A 17,753-nucleotide genomic window follows, 5' to 3' on the forward strand; every position below is an offset into this window, starting at 1 on the left:
CACTGTCGAGTTCAGTGAGCGCCCAGCATTGACACTATCGAGTTCACAGAATGCACAGCACTGACATTATCGAGTTCAGAGAATGCACAGCACTGACACTATTGAGTTCAGAGAACACACAGCACTGACACTTTTGAATTCTGCTGACACTGTCAAGTTCAGTGCATGCACAGCATTGACACAATCGAGTTCAGAAAATGCACAGCACTGACAATATCGAGTTCAGGCAATGCACAGCGCTGACACTGTCGAGTTCACAGAATGCACAGCACTGACATCATCAAGTTCACAAAATGCACAGCACTGACACTATCGCGTTCAGAGAATGCACATTGCTGACACTATCGAGTTCAGAGAATGCACAGCACCGACACTATCGAGTTCAGAGAATGCACAGTACTTACACTATCGAATTCTGAGAATACACAGCACTGACACTATCAAGTTCAGAGTATACAGAGCACTGACACTATCGAGTTCAGAGAATGCACAGCATTGGCACTATCGTGTTCAAAGAATGCACAGCACTGACACTGTCAACTTCAGAGATTGCACAGCGTTGCTACTATCGAGTTCACAGAACATAAGAACATAAGAACATAAGAAATAGAAGCAGGAGTAGGCCAATCAGCCCCTCGAGCCTGCTCCGCCATTCAATAAGATCATGGCTGATCTGATCCTAACCGCCAATCTACTATCACAGAACCATCTCCTGAATTTAACAGAATTAGACACACGAAATAGGAGCAGGATCAGGCTACACGGCCCCTGAGCCCGCTCCGCTACCCACAGGGCCATGTCCGATCCGAACGTAGACTCATGTCCAAATTCCTGCCCGCTCCCCGTAACCCTTAATTCCCTTTACTTCTAGGAAACTGTCTATTTCTGTTTTAAATTTATGTAATGATGTAGCTTCTACAGCTTTTTGGGGCAGTATATTCCATGGACCTACCACCCTCTGAGTGAAGTAGTTCCTCCTCATCTCAGTTTTGAAAGAGCAGCCCCTTATTCTAAGACTATGCCCCCTAGTTCTAGTTTCACCCATCATCGGGAACATCCTCCCCACATCCACCCGATCCAACCCCTTCACAATCTTATATGTTTCAATAAGATCGCCTCTCATTCTTCTGAACTCCAATGAGTAGAGTCCCAATCTACTCAACCTCTCCTCATATGTCCATCCCCTCATCCCCGGGATTAACTGAGTGAACCTTCTTTGTACTGACTCGAGAGCAAGTATGTCTTTCTTAATTATGGACACCAAAACTGTATGCAATATTCCAGGTGCGGTCTCACCAATACCTTGTACAACTGAAGCAATAACTCCCTATTTTTATATTCTATCCCCCTAGCAATGAAAGCCAACATTCCATTGGCCTTCTTAATCACTTGCTGCACCTGCATACTAACCTTTTGAGTTTCGTGCACCAGGACCCCCAGATCCCTTTGTACTTCAGTACTTTCCAGTTTCTTGCCATCAAGATAATAACTTGCTCTACGATTTTTCCTGCCAAAGTGCATAACCTCACACTTTCCAGTATTGTATTCCATCTGCTAAATCTCTGCTCACTTACTTAGCCTGTCTATGTCCCCTTGCAGGTTTTTTATGTCCTCCTCACTCACTACTTTCCCTCCCATCTTAGTATCATCTGCAAACTTTGATATGTTACACTCGGTCCCCTCCTCCAAATCGTTAATATAGATTGTTATGAGTTGGGGACCCAGCACTGACCCCTGCGGAACACCACTAGTTACTGATTGCCAGTCTGAGAATGAACCATTTATCCCAACTCTCTGCCTTCTGTTAGATAGCCAATCCTCTATCCATGCCAGAATATTACCCCCAATCCCATGAATTTTTATCTTAAGCAATAATCTTTTGTGTGGCACCTTGTCAAATGCCTTTTGGAAATCTAAATACACTGGCCTAGAAATTGGGTTGTGGGTTCGCCAGGGCTGTAGCACCAGAAATTTTGCGCCAGCGTTAATGCGGCAGCGCCCGACGAAAATTCGGGTGCGCCGGGCCCAGACGGCGGCGGGCACTAAAGGAGGGTTTTAGCGCCTCAAAACGGGTGTTCAATTGGGTTTTCCGGCGCTAATCCCCCGCTGCGGCACCCGATGCGGTGCGGCAGGCTGGGGAACTGCAGGCCTCCTCCTTCTGTTAAGGAGGAGCTGCCTGCAGCCGACAACTGACCGGCGGATTCCCCCGACATCTGAGCCCGGCACCTCGGGGAAGTGCCGGGCTCGCAGCACACACACATCAGGGCCGAGGGGCGGGTGATGCAGGAGTCCGGGAAGGGAGGTGCGGGCAGGCGGCCGCCGGGAACGCGGCCGGCCGCCGCTCCACCTTTATGCGCCGGCGCAAAGGCGTGTAAGAACCCTTTCCACAATCGTTGGTTGCGCCTGCCACGGGCGAGGCGGGCGCAACTGAATTTGGGCTTGGGGCCGGGTTACCACGGCAACCGGGACACTGCGCACACTGATGACATCATCGGTGCCGGCGCAGCGCTACCGGCTAACGCCGATGGTAAGGCCCAAGTCAATTTCAGAAACGGCTATAATTCCAGCGCAATGCCCTCCAGCGCCGCTAATTGGGCGCTAACCCCACTCAATTTCTAGGCCACTATGTCCACTGGTTCCCCTTTATCCACCCTATATGTTACTTCCTCAAAGAACTCCAGCAAATTTGTCAAACATGACTTCCCCTTCATAAAAACATGCTGACTTTGTCCTATTAAATTATGATTATCCAAATGTCCTGTTACTGTCTCCTTAATAATGGACTCCAAAATTTTACCCAACACAGATGTTAGGCTAACCGGTCTTTAGTTTCCAGCCTTCTGTCTACTGCCCTTTTTAAATAAGGGTGTTACATTAGCAGTTTTCCAGTCTGCCGGGAGCTTTGCTGAGTCCAGGGAGTTTTGGAATATTATTAGCAATGCATCCACAATCCCTACCGCCACTTCCCTCAAGTCCCTAGGATGTAAGCCATCAGGTCCAGGGGATTTATCCGCCTTGAGTCCCATTATTTTACCGAGTACCACTTCCTTAGTGATTTTGATCATGTTTACCTCCTCCCCCCCTATAGCCCCCTGTTTGTCCAGTATTGGGATATTATAAGTGTCCTCTACTGTAAAGACTGATACAAAATATTCATTCAGTGTTTTTGCCATCTCCATATTTCCCACCATTAATTTCCCGGTCTCATCCTCTAAGGGACCAACATTTACTTTAGCCACCCTTTTTCTTTTTATATAACTATAAAAACTCTTAATATCTGTTTTTATATTTTTTGCTAATTTACTTTCATAATCTATCTTCCCTTTCTTAATCAATCTTTTTGTTATTTTTTGCTGTCTTTTAAAGTTTTCCCAATCCTCTATCCTCCCAGTGGATTTGGCTACCTTATATACCCTTGTTTTTAGTCGAATACTATCCTTAATTTCTTTACTTAGCCACGGATGGCTGTCTTTTCTTTTACACCCTTTTCTTCTCAGTGGAATATCTTTTTTTTGGAAGTTGTAAAATAACTCTTAAAATGTACACCACTGATCATGTATCGTCTTACACTTTAATCTATTTTCCCAATCCACTCTACTCAATTCCGCTCTCATACCTTTATAGTCTCCTTTATTCAAGCTTAGCATGCTTGTTTGAGATCCAACCTTCTCACCCTCTAATTGAATATGGAATTCAACCATGTTATGGTCACTCATTCCAAGGGGATCCTTTACTAGGACATTTTTAATTAATCCTGTCTCGTTACACAGGACCAGATCTAAGGTTGCTTGCCCCCTGATTGGTTCAGTTACATTTTGCTCAAGAAACCCATCCCTAATGCACTCAATGAACTCATCCTCAAGGCAACCCTGCCCAATTTGATTTGTCCAATTAATATGACAGTTAAAATCCCCCATAATTATAGATGTTCCCTTATTACAAGCCTCAACTATTTCCTGATTGATACTCTGTCCAACAGAGTTTCAACTGTTCGGAGGCCTATAGACTACGCCCAATAATGTTTTTTTCCCCTTATTATTCCTTACCTCTGTGGTAAACCACTGTCATACCTGTCTGTGTCTGTATGTGTATTCCACTAGGTACAGGTCTGGACATGCCTCGGCTGACTCCTCCCACTATTCCAGGTATATAAGTGACTACCTCCCAGTCCCTTAGTATTCTGGACGGGTCGACCACTCGAGACAAGACCTTCATTCTTTAGTTAATAAAAGCCTGATTGTTACTCGCTCAACCTCAGTCTTTTGAGTAATTGATGGCGCATCAACCTCCACTCAAACTGTTTCATTATCCTGATCTTTTGAACCAATATCATTTCTCTGTATTACAGTGATTCCTTCCTTTATTAACATAGCCACCCCACCTCCCTTTCCTTCCTGCCTGTCCTTCCTGATCGTTAAATAACCTGGTATGTTTAATTCCCAGGCATTGTCACCCTGCAGCCATGTTTCTGTAATGGCCACAAGATCATACCCATATGTAGTTATTTGTGCCATTAACTCGTCTATTTTGTTACGAATGCTAAGTGCATTCAGATAGAGAACTTTCAAATATGTTTTGTGACACTTAGTTCCTGCTTTTGCCCTTTTTATTACTTAACCTTTTACTCCATACCTTCTGCCCCTTCCTGACATGTTCTGGTTTTTAATTTCCCCACTGCTACCTAAGACTACGACCTTCTCTGTTGTCATTTTTATTATTTGCTCTCTAGGAACCACCCCCCCCCCCGACTAGTTAGTTTAAAGCCCTCTCTACAGCCCTAGTTATATGATCTGCCTGGACTCTAGTCCCAGCACTGGCCAAGTGAAGCCCATCCCAATGGAACAGCTCCCTCCTGCCCCAGTACTGACACAATCGAGTTCAGAGAATGCACAGCACTGAAACTATCGAGTTCAGAGAATACACAGCACTGACACTATCGAGTTCAGAGAATGCACAGCACTGACACTATCGAGTTCAGAGAATGCACAGCGTTGACATTGTCGAGTTCAGAGAATGCCCAATGCTGACACTGTCGAGTTCAGTAATGTACTGCAATGACACTATCGAGTTCAGGGAATACACAGTGCTGACACTATTAAGTTCAGAGAATGCACAAGGCGGACACTGTCAATTCAGGGAACACGCAGCGCTTAAACTGTCGACTTCAAATAATGCATAGCGCAGGCACCATCGTGTTCAGAGAATGCACAGCGCTGACACTGTTGAGTTCACAGAATGCACAGCGCTGACACTGTCGAGTTCAAGGAATGCACAGCGCTGACACTGTTGTGTTCAGAGGATGCACAGTGCTGACAACATCGAGTTCAGAGAATGCACAGCACTGACACTATCGAGTTCAGAGAATAGACAGGCCAGACAATATCGAGTTCAGCGAATACACAGCGCTGACACTATCGAGTTCAGTGAATGCACAGCACTGACACTGTCGAATTCAGAGAATGCACAGCGCTGACACTATCGAGTTCAGAGAATGAACAGCGCTGACACTATCGAGTTCAGAGAATACACAGCGCTGACACATCGAGTTCAGAGATGCACAGCGCTGACACTTTCGAGTTTAGAGAATGCACAGCACTGACACTATCGAGTTCAGAGAATGAACAGCGCTGACACTATCGAGTTCAGAGAATACACAGCGCTGACACATCGAGTTCAGAGATGCACAGCGCTGACACTTTCGAGTTTAGAGAATGCACAGCACTGACACTATCAAGTTCAGAGAATGCACAGCGCCAATAATTTTGAGTTCAGAAAATGCACAGCACTGACACTATCGAGTTCAGAGAATGCACAGAACTGACACTATCATGTTCAGAGAATGCACGGAACTGACACTGTCGAGTACAGAGAATGCACATCGCTGACACTATCAAATACAGAGAATCCACAGCGCTGACACTATCGAGTTCAGAGAATGCACAGCGCTGACACTGTCGAGTTCAGAGAATGCACAGCGCAGACACAATCAAATAATTACAATGCACAGCGCTGACACTATCAAGTTCAGAGAATGCACAGCACTGACACTTTAGTGTTCAGAGAATACACAGGCTTGACAATATCGAGTTCAGAGAATGCACAGTGCTGACACTGTTGAGTTCAGTGAATGCCTGGCAATGACACTATCGAGTTCAGAGAATGCACTGCGCTGACACTGTCGAGTTCAGTTAATGCAGAGCACTGGCAATATCGAGTTCAGAGAATACACAATGCTGACTCTGTCGAGTTTATTCAATGCACAGCACTGACACTGTCGAGTTCAGTGAATGCACGGCAATGACACTATCGAGTTCAGAGAATGCACAGCACTGACACTGTCGAGTTCAGTGAATGCACAGCACTGACACTATCAAGTTCAGAGAACACACAGCACTGACACTTTCGAATTCAGAAAATGCACAGCACTGACACTATCGAGTTCAGGCAATGCACAGCGCTGACACTGTCGAGTTCACAGAATGCACAGCACTGACACGATCGCGTTCAGAGAATACACATTGCTGACACTGTCGAGTTCAGAGAATGCACATCGCTGACACTATCAAATACTTACAATGCACAGCGCTGACACTATCAAGTACAGAGAATGCACAGCACTGACACTTTAGTGTTCAGAGAATACACAGGCCTGACAATATCGAGTTCAGAGAATACACAGCGCTGACACTGTCGAGTTCAGAGAATTCACAGTGCTGACACTGTCGAGTTCAGTGAATGCCTGGCAATGACACTATCGAGTTCAGAGAATGCACTGCGCTGATACTGTCGAGTTCAGTGAATGCAGAGCACTGACAATATCGAGTTCAGAGAAAACACAATGCTGACACGGTCGAGTTTATTCAATGCACTGCAATGACACTTTTGAGTTCAGTGAATGCACGGCATTGACATTATCGAGTTCAGGGAATTCACAGCACTGACACAGTTGAGTTCAGTGAATGCACAGCACTGACACTATCGAGTTCAGAGAATGCACAGCACTGACACTGTCGAGTTCAGTGAATGCACGGCAATGACGCTATCGCGTTCAGGGAATTCACAGCACTCACACTGTGGTGTTCAGTGAATGCACAGCACTGACACTATCGAGTTCAGAGAATGCACAGCACTGACACTGTCGAGTTCAGTGAATGCACAGCACTGACACTATCGAGTTCAGAGAACACACAGCACTGACCCTTTCGAATGCAGAAAATGCACAGCACTGACACTATCGAGTTCAGGCAATGCACAGCGCTGACACTGTCGAGTTCACAGAATGCACAAAACTGACACTATCGAGTTCAAAAAATGCACAGCACTGACACTATCGCGTTCAGAGAATACACATTGCTAACACTATCGAGTTCAGAGATTGCACAGCGTTGATACTATCGAGTTCACAGAAAGCACAGCACTGACACAATCGAATTCAGAGAATGCACAGCACTGAAACTATCGAGTTCAGAGAATACACAGCACTGACACTATCGAGTTCAGAGAATACACAGCACTGACACTATCGAGTTCAGAGAATGCACAGCACTGACACTATCGACTTCAGAGAATGCTCAGCGCAGACACTGTCGAGTTCAGTGAATGCACTGCAATGACACTATCGAGTTCAGGGAATACACAGTGCTGACACGATTAAATTTTGAGAAAGCACAAGGCGGACTCTGTCAATTCAGGGAATACACAGCGCTGACACTGTCGAGTTCAAGGAATGCACAGCGCTGACACTATCGAGTTCAGAGAATGCACAGCACTGACACTATCGAGTTCAGAAAAGGCACAGCGCTGACACTATCGAGTTCAGAGAATGCACAGCGCTGACACTGTCAGTTCAGTGAATGCACAGCACTGACAGTATCGAATTCAGAGAATACACAGCGCTGACACATCGAGTTCTGAGAATGCACAGCGCTGACACTATCCAGTTTAGAGAATGCACAGCACTGACACTATCGAATTCAGAGAATACACAGCGCTGACACATCGAGTTCAGAAAATGCACAGTGCTGACACTATCCAGTTTAGAGAATGCACAGCACTGACACTATCGAGTTCAGAGAATGCACGGAACTGACATTGTCGAGTTCAGAGAATGCACGGAACTGACACTGTCGAGTTAAGAGAATGCACAGCACTGACACTATCGAGTTCAGAAAAGGCACAGCACTGACACTATCGAGTTCAGAGAATAGACAGGCCGGACAATATCGAGTTCAGAGAGTACACAGCGCTGACTCTATCGAGTTCAGTGAATGCACAGCAGTGACACTGTCGAGTTCAGTGAATGCACAGCACTGACACTGTCGAGTTAAGTGAATGCACAGCACTGACAATGTCGAGTTCAGAGAATGCACAGCGCTGACACTATCGCGTTCAGAGAATACACAGCGCTGACACATCGAGTTAAGAGAAAGCACAGCGCTGAAACTTTCGAGTTTAGAGAATGCACAGCACTGACACGATCGAGTTCAGAAAATGCACAGCACTGACACTATCGAGTTCAGAGAATGCACAGAACTGAGACTATCGCGTTCAGAGAATGCACGGAACTGACACTGTCGAGTTCAGAGAATGCACAGCGCTGACACTATCGAGTTCAGAGAATGCACAGCGCTGACACTGTCGAGTTCAGAGAATGCACTGCGCTGACACTGGCGAGTTCAGTGAATGCAGAGCACTGACAATATCGAGTTCAGAGAATACACAATGCTGACACTGTCAAGTTTATTCAATGCACTGCAATGACACTTTCAAGTTCAGTGAATGCATGGCATTGACATTATCGAGTTCAGGGAATTCACAGCACTGACACTGTTGAGTTCAGTGAATGCACAGCACTGACACACTCGAGTTCAGAGAATGCACAGCACTGACACTGTCGAGTTCAGTGAATGCACAGCAATAACACTATCGAGTTGAGGGAATTCACAGCACTGACATTATCGCGTTCAGAGAATACACATTGCTGACACTATCGAGTTCAGAGATTGCACAGCGTTGATACTATCGAGTTCACAGAATGCACAGAACTGACACTATCGCGTTCAGAGAATGCACGGACTGACACTGTCGAGTTCAGAGAATGCACAGCGCTGACACTATCGAGTTCAGAGAATGCACAGCGCTGACACTATCAAATACTTACAATGCACATCGCTGACAATATCAAGTACAGAGAATGCTCAGCACTGACACTTTAGTGTTCAGAGAATACACAGGCCTGACAATATCGAGTTCAGAGAATACACAGCGCTGACACTGTCGAGTTCAGAGAATGCACAGTGCTGACACTGTTGAGTTCAGTGAATGCCTGGCAATGACACTATCGAGTTCAGAGAATGCACTGCGCTGACACTGTCGAGTTCCGTGAATGCAGAGCACTGACAATATCAAGTTCAGAGAATACACAATGCTGACACTGTCGAGTTTATTCAATGCACTGCAATGACTCTTTTGAGTTCAGTGAATGCACGGCATTGACATTATCGAGTTCAGGGAATTCACAGCACTGACACTGACGAGTTCAGTGAATGCACAGCAATGAGGCTATCGAGTTCAGGGAATTCACAGCACTGACACTGTGGAGTTCAGTGAATGCACAGCACTGACACTATCGAGTTCAGAGAATGCACAGCACTGACACTGTTGAGTTCAGTGAATGCACAGCACTGACACTATCGAGTTCAGAGAACACACAGCACTGACACATTCGAATTCATAAATGCACAGCACTGACACTATTGAGTTCAGGCAATGCACAGCGCTGACACTGTCGAGTTCACAGAATGCATAGCACTGACACTATCGAGTTCACAAAATGCACAGCACTGACACTATCGCGTTCAGAGAATACACATTGCTGACACTATTGAGTTCAGAGATTGCACAGCGTTGATACTATCGAGTTCAGAGAATACACAGCACTGACACTATCGAGTTCAGAGAATGCACAGCACTGACACTATAGAGTACAGAGAATGCACAGCGCCGACGCTATTGAGTTCAGAGAATGCACAGTGCTGACACTGTCAAGTTCAGAGAATGCTCAGCGCAGACACTGTTGAGTTCAGTGAATTCACTGCAATGACACTATCGAGTTCAGGGAATAAACAGTGCTGGCACTATTAAGTTCAGAGAATGCACAGGGTGGACTCTGTCAATTCAGGGAACACACAGCGCTAACACTGTTGAGTTCAAGGAATGCACAGCGCTGACACTGTTGTGTTCAGAGAATGCACAGCGCTGACACTATCGAGTTCAGAGAATGCACAGCACTGACACTATCGAGTTCAGAAAAGGCACAGCGCTGACACTATCGAGTTCAGAGAATGCACAGCGCTGACACTGTCAGTTCAGTGAATGCACAGCACTGACACTATCGAGTTCAGGGAATACTCAGCGCTGATACATCGAGTTCAGAAAATGCACAGCGCTGACACTATCAAGTTTAGAGAATGCACAGCCCTGACACTTTTGAGTTCAGAGAATGCACGGAACTGACACTGCCGAGTTCAGAGAATGCACGGAACTGACACTGTCGAGTTCAGAGAATGCACAGCACTGACACTATCGAATTCAGAAAAGGCACAGCACTGACAGTATCGAGTTCAGAGAATAGACAGGCCGAACAATATCGAGTTCAGAGAATACACAGCGCTGACACTGTCGAGTTCAGTGAATGCACAACACTGACACTGTCGAGTTCAGTGAATGCACAGCACTGACACTGTCGAGTTCAGTGAATGCACAGCACTGACACGGTCGACTTCAGAGAATGCACAGCGCTGACACTGTCGAGTTCAGAGAATGAACAGCGCTGACACTATCGAGTTCAGAGAATACACAGCGCTGACACATCGAGTTCAGAGAATGCACAGCGCTGACACTGTCGAGTTCAGAGAATGCACAGCGCTGACACTGTCGAGTTTAGAGAAAGCACAGCACTGACACTATCGAGATCAGAGAATGCACAGAACTGACATGATCGAGTTCAGAGAATGCACAGCGCTGACACTTTCGAGTTCAGAAAATGCACAGCACCGACGCTATCGAGTTCAGAGAATGCACAGAACTGACACTATCGCGTTCAGAGAATGCACGGAACTGACACTGTCGAGTTCAGAGAATGCACATCGCTGACACTATCAAGTACAGAGAATGCACAGCGCTGACACTATCGAGTTCAGAGAATGCACAGCGCTGACACTGTCGAGTTCAGAGAATGCACTGCGCTGACACTGGCGAGTTCAGTGAATGCAGAGCACTGACAATATCGAGTTCAGAGAATACACAATGCTGACACTGTCAAGTTTATTCAATGCACTGCAATGACACTTTCAAGTTCAGTGAATGCATGGCATTGACATTATCGAGTTCAGAGAATGCACAGCACTGACACTGTCGAGTTCAGTGAATGCACAGCAATAACACTATCGAGTTGAGGGAATTCACAGCACTGACACTATCGCGTTCAGAGAATACACATTGCTGACACTATCGAGTTCAGAGATTGCACAGCGCTGATACTATCGAGTTCACAGAATGCACAGAACTGACACTATCGCGTTCAGAGAATGCACGGACTGACACTGTCGAGTTCAGAGAATGCACAGCGCTGACACTATCGAGTTCAAAGAATGCACAGCGCTGACACTGTCGAGTTCAGAGAATGCACAGCGCTGACACTATCAAATACTTACAATGCACAGCGCTGACAATATCAAGTACAGAGAATGCTCAGCACTGACACTTTAGTGTTCAGAGAATACACAGGCCTGACAATATCGAGTTCAGAGAATACACAGCGCTGACACTGTCGAGTTCAGAGAATGCACAGTGCTGACACTGTTGAGTTCAGTGAATGCCTGGCAATGACACTATCGAGTTCAGAGCATGCACTGCGCTGACACTGTCGAGTTCAGTGAATGCAGAGCACTGACAATATCAAGTTCAGAGAATACACAATGCTGACACTGTCGAGTTTATTCAATGCACTGCAATGACACTTTCGAGTTCAGTGAATGCACGGCATTGACATTATCGAGTTCAGGGAATTCACAGCACTGACACTGTTGAGTTCAGTGAATGCACATCACTGACAGGATCGAGTTCAGAGAATGCACAGCACTGACACTGACGAGTTCAGTGAATGCACAGCAATGAGGCTATCGAGTTCAGGGAATTCACAGCACTGACACGATCGCGTTCAGAGAATACACATTGCTGACACTATCGAGTTCAGAGATTGCACAGCGCTGATACTATCGAGTTCACAGAATGCACAGAACTGACACTATCGCGTTCAGAGAATGCACGGACTGACACTGTCGAGTTCAGAGAATGCACAGCGCTGACACTGTCGAGTTCAGGGAATTCACAGCACTGACACTGTTGAGTTCAGTGAATGCACAGCAATGAGGCTATCGAGTTCAGGGAATTCACAGCACTGACACTGTGGAGTTCAGTGAATGCACAGCACTGACACTATCGAGTTCAGAGAATGCACAGCACTGACACTGACGAGTTCAGTGAATGCACAGCAATGAGGCTATCGAGTTCAGGGAATTCACAGCACTGACACTGTGGAGTTCAGTGAATGCACAGCACTGACACTATCGAGTTCACAAAATGCACAGCACTGACACTATCGCGTTCAGAGAATACACATTGCTGACACTATTGAGTTCAGAGATTGCACAGCGTTGATACTATCGAGTTCACAGAATACACGGCACTGACACAATCGAGTTCAGAGAATGCATAGCACTGAAACTATCGAGTTCAGAGAATACACAGCACTGACACTATCGAGTTCAGAGAATGCACAGCACTGACACTATCGAGTACAGAGAATGCACAGCGCCAACGCTATTGAGTTCAGAGAATGCACAGTGGTGACACTGTCGAGCTCAGAGAATGCTCAGCGCAGACACTGTCGAGTTCAGTGAATTCACTGCAATGACACTATCGAGTTCAGGGAATAAACAGTGCTGGCACTATTAAGTTCAGAGAATGCACAGGGCGGACTCTGTCAATTCAGGGAACACACAGCGCTAACACTGTCGAGTTCAAGGAATGCACAGCGCTGACACTGTTGTGTTCAGAGAATGCACAGCGCTGACACTATCGAGTTCAGAGAATGCACAGCACTGACACTATCGAGTTCAGAAAAGGCACAGCGCTGACACTATCGAGTTCAGAGAATGCACAGCGCTGACACTGTCAGTTCAGTGAATGCACAGCACTGACACTATCGAGTTCAGGGAATACTCAGCGCTGACACATCGAGTTCAGAGAATGCACAGCACTGACACTTTCGAGTTCAGAAAATGCACAGCGCTGACACTATCAAGTTCAGAGAATGCACGGAACTGACACTGCTGAGTTCAGAGAATGCACGGAACTGACACTGTCGAGTTCAGAGAATGCACAGCACTGACACTATCGAGTTCAGAAAAGGCACAGCACTGACAGTATCGAGTTCAGAGAATAGACAGGCCGAACAATATCGAGTTCAGAGAATACACAGCGCTGACACTGTCGAGTTCAGTGCATGCACAACACTGACACTGTCGAGTTCAGTGAATGCACAGCACTGACACTGTCGAGTTCAGTGAATGCACAGCACTGACACGGTCGAGTTCAGAGAATGCACAGCGCTGACACTATCGAGTTCAGAGAATGAACAGCGCTGACACTATCGAGTTCAGAGAATACACAGCGCTGACACATCGAGTTCAGAGAATGCACAGCGCTGACACTTTCGAGTTTAGAGAATGCACAGCATTGACACTATCGAGTTCAAAGAATGCACAGTGCCGACACCTTTGATTTCAGAAAATGCACAGCGCTGACAGTATCGAGTTTAGAGAATGCACAGCACTGGCACTATCTGTAATGATATCAGCAAATAGTGATGTTATTTGCCTGTTTGATTATGATGCCTTACCAGCTTGTTTGCATGTATTGATTACTTATGACTGACCAGCAGAGGTCATGCGACAGAGACAAGCATTGGGTTTAGTTTCAGTTTCGTTCTAGATGCATCACTAGCATCGTGTCTCCTGTAAAGCTGTATAAAGAGTTGAACAGACTTTAGATTAAAAGACATTCTCTTTCATAAATGCCTCGTCATTGAACCCACAAAGAAATCAATACATGGTGTCAGAAGTGATTGAAAGAGATGAAGAGAAAAAATCTGAAGTTAAATCAGCTTTCCACAAATTAGCAAGCCAAAAGAAAACATCGTTACTTACCATTAGAGAATAGCTAACGAAGTGAAAAATGGAATGTTTACTCCCACCGGTGACGCTTCAGTTGACAGGTAATGTGGCTGAAAATTGGAGAAGGTTCAAACAACGTGTGGGGTTATATTTATCAGCAATCGGAGCTGACGAGAAAAGTAATAAAAGGAAATTGTCACTGTTCTTACATGTCGTGGGTGATGAAGTGCTGCAGGTGTATAATAACTTCACATTCGCTGTTAATGGAGACAAAATGAAGCTAGGTAAAATAATGGAACAGTTTGAGGCCTACTGCATACCTAAACGTAATGTGACATTTGAGAGGCACAGATTTTTCACATGTGTGCAGAAAACGGGAGAGACTATTGATCAGTATGTGACTGAACTGAGAAACAGAAGCAAAACATGTGAATTTGGGGGACTGACAGACTCGCTGATAAAAGACAGACTGGTGTGTGGTATTCCAGATAATGGTCTAAGGGAAAGACTGCTAAGTGAGCAAGATCTAGACCTGGGAAAAGCCATAGCACTGTGTAGGGCTACAGAGACTGTGAAGTTGCAGGCAAAGGAGGTGTTCAGTGACAGTAGCTGCAACGTGGATGCAGTGAGAATGAATGGACACAAACCGTTTAACAAAAAGAGCGCCAATGTGAAAAAAGAGGAGTGGCCAGCGAACAAAAATGAAAGGGGCAACCGAAAGTCATGTAGTCGATGCGGTACACAGCATCCACCAAAAAAGTGTCCCGCATATGGTAAAACATGCAATTGTTGCAACAAGAACAACCATTATGCCCGTTGCTGTAAGAACCAAGTGCAACAAAGCAAGGTCCATGCAGTAGATGAAAGCGAGATAGAGGAGTTCAATGTGGATGTTGTGTCTGAAAACAAAAAAGAAGAAAGAGACTGGATGTTGACACTAAAAGTGAATGACATACACATTCCTTTTAAATTGGATACTGGAGCACAAGTTAATGTGATATCAGAGACTGCTTTTAAGAAAATTAGAACCAAACCAAAAATACATGGAATAAAAGTGAAAGTGACAGGATACTCAGGTACTGATATACCAGTGAAAGGAAGATGCATTGTCAAAGTAACACACAAGGACAGAGAGCACACGCTAGCATTAATCGTGGTGCCAAAGGATGTGCAAGCCATACTAGGTTTAAAAGCCTGTGAGAGACTGCACCTGGTAAAGAGAGTCCTCTTTGTGGAAAGCGAAGGAGAGACAGTCTATGATGAACTGAATGTTGCGTACACACCGGGTAAGCTGATGTATACAGCAGACACGTTGTCCAGAGCTGTTGACCCAGGAGAGCCCGCAAACACAGTGAAAAGACTGATGTACAAGGCAAAAGACAGTGGAACTGACTTCTACCAGAGCATGCTTGTATACCGCACAACGCCGCTCGAGTGTGGTATGTCACCAGCCCAACTCCTTATGGGACGTCGGCTAAGGTCAAACTTACCCATCCCGGAGAACCTCCTGAAAACAAAAGAGGGGGAGAAAGTGAGGAAGTTCAAAGAACAACAGAAAGAAAAGCAAAAGTACTACTATGACAGAGGAACACAAAACCTACCTGAACTCCACACTGGTGACCAAGTAAGGTTCAAAGACAAAACAAACAGATGGACTCAGAAGGGAACTGTCCTGAGTGAAGTTCAACCAAGATCATACACCATTCAGATGGATGAGGGTGCTGTTCTGAGAAGAAATCGTCGAGATCTTCTCATGGGACCAGCCACAGCAAGTCGAAGGACTGATACTGTTGAACAACCTGATCACACAGCTGAGAACCAATCATCTGAGGCAACAACTCAGATTCAAGGACAATCAATCAGAAAATCCTCAAGACAAGTGAAGCCTCCTGAGAGACTCATTGAGCAAATTTAAGGACTATTGTTATAGAAGGAAGTAATGTTATTTTATTCTTTCTTCAAGTTCTAGTGTATTTACATATTTCATGTGAACACACAAAGCAAGGTTAAAAAACCTTGATCATGATAATGATAATGTAAGTTCATTAAGTGTTACAGTTAAAATGCAGATTAATACAAAGAAAACATGTTGTTAGTTAAAAGTAAAATACTTTTGTTTTAAGAAAAGGAGATGTTGTAGCGTTTCGTGTGCATCGCCACTAAGTAATCGAGTTTGACTTTGACGAACTATAAATAAGTTGTTTATTTACAGGAACAGGTTAAGTACAACAGGTAAGGTAGCAGGTAAGATGGCTGACTGTAGGAGCAGCGTGGTGTAGGTCCTTCCCCAGCAGGGATGCCACGAGGACTGACTAGATGTTTCCCAGCTCAACTGCCAGCAGGTTCCGAGCTCAACTGCCAGCAGGTTCCGAGCTCTACTGTTGGAAGGTTCCGAGCTCTGACGTCATGACGTCAGAGTACAGGAGAGAAGCCTGAGTATAGTAACAGACATACAGTAAGGTAAGTTAAAGGGAATTATGTATCTCAATGTAAGGGACAACTGGTGGTACCGCCACATAGGCCCCCCCAGAATTTGCTTTAACAAATGTCCAAGGATGAGATGGTCTGACGAGCTGGTGTTCACGGCGGTCGTGCTGTCTCGACTTGGTAGGCGAGGTCTGAAGATGCTGCTCGTGAGTGGATCCTTACGCGTGTCGTGGCAAATAAAACGTATCCGTCAGGCGAAGGACCATGGAGACGTGCGAAACAGCAGGCCTTGGCAGAGTGACGGGCAGGTTGCGCGGACGTGGGCGATGTCTCCGTTGATGTTGAAACAAGTCCTTGTTCTGACGAACTCTGCAGGAATGCCAAACGAGCGATCCAGAAGGACTTGACAGGCGAGGTCGGTGAACTCGACGACAGGTGAGCGAAACCTTTGGGAGGCTGGAACGCACGGAATGGTGCATGCCATAGTGCTACGATGATAACACAATGGAGGGTGAAGAGTTGCTGCGTTGATCAGTGATCGGTGAGGCCAGCAATTTTCATGTGGCTGATCGCAGCCGCAGGATGCCCGTTGGGCCGGTCCTCGATGTGTGCAGCTTCAGTAGACGTTTGCATTTGTTAAAGGGAAAACTGGAGAAAGGGCGGCAACGGTCCAGGTTGTTGTTGCTTTCAGGAGGGGTAAACTCTGCCTGGAGGGCGGCAACACTTGTAGTTGTTGTAGATTTAGGAGAAAACAGCCGTGAGGGCGGCAACGCTTTTCGTTCATGCTGAAACGTGTAGTAGGTAACACAACCAGCAGGCTGACAGGCTGGTGCGTCGTCGGCGGGGAACGAGTCTTCGTGTTTCATGAGGGCAGGATCCTCATGGGTCGCGAGGGATGGATCCTCGTGGTTCGCGAGGGATGGGTCCTCGTGGTTCGCGGGTGTGAGTCCTCGTGGTATCCCCGCAGGGCACGCTCCGATTTTGTGGGCCCGAACATGCTGTACCCTGCGCTTGGAGAGATGTATACTTGCTGTTGCTTTGGACGTAGAGGCGGACGATCCGTGTGACGGTAGGAAAGACGAGTACGGG

This window comes from Somniosus microcephalus, chromosome 5 (genome assembly GCF_052327205.1).
Source record: "Somniosus microcephalus isolate GS21.2 chromosome 5, FLI_Smic_1.0, whole genome shotgun sequence".
Lineage (NCBI taxonomy): Eukaryota > Metazoa > Chordata > Chondrichthyes > Squaliformes > Somniosidae > Somniosus > Somniosus microcephalus.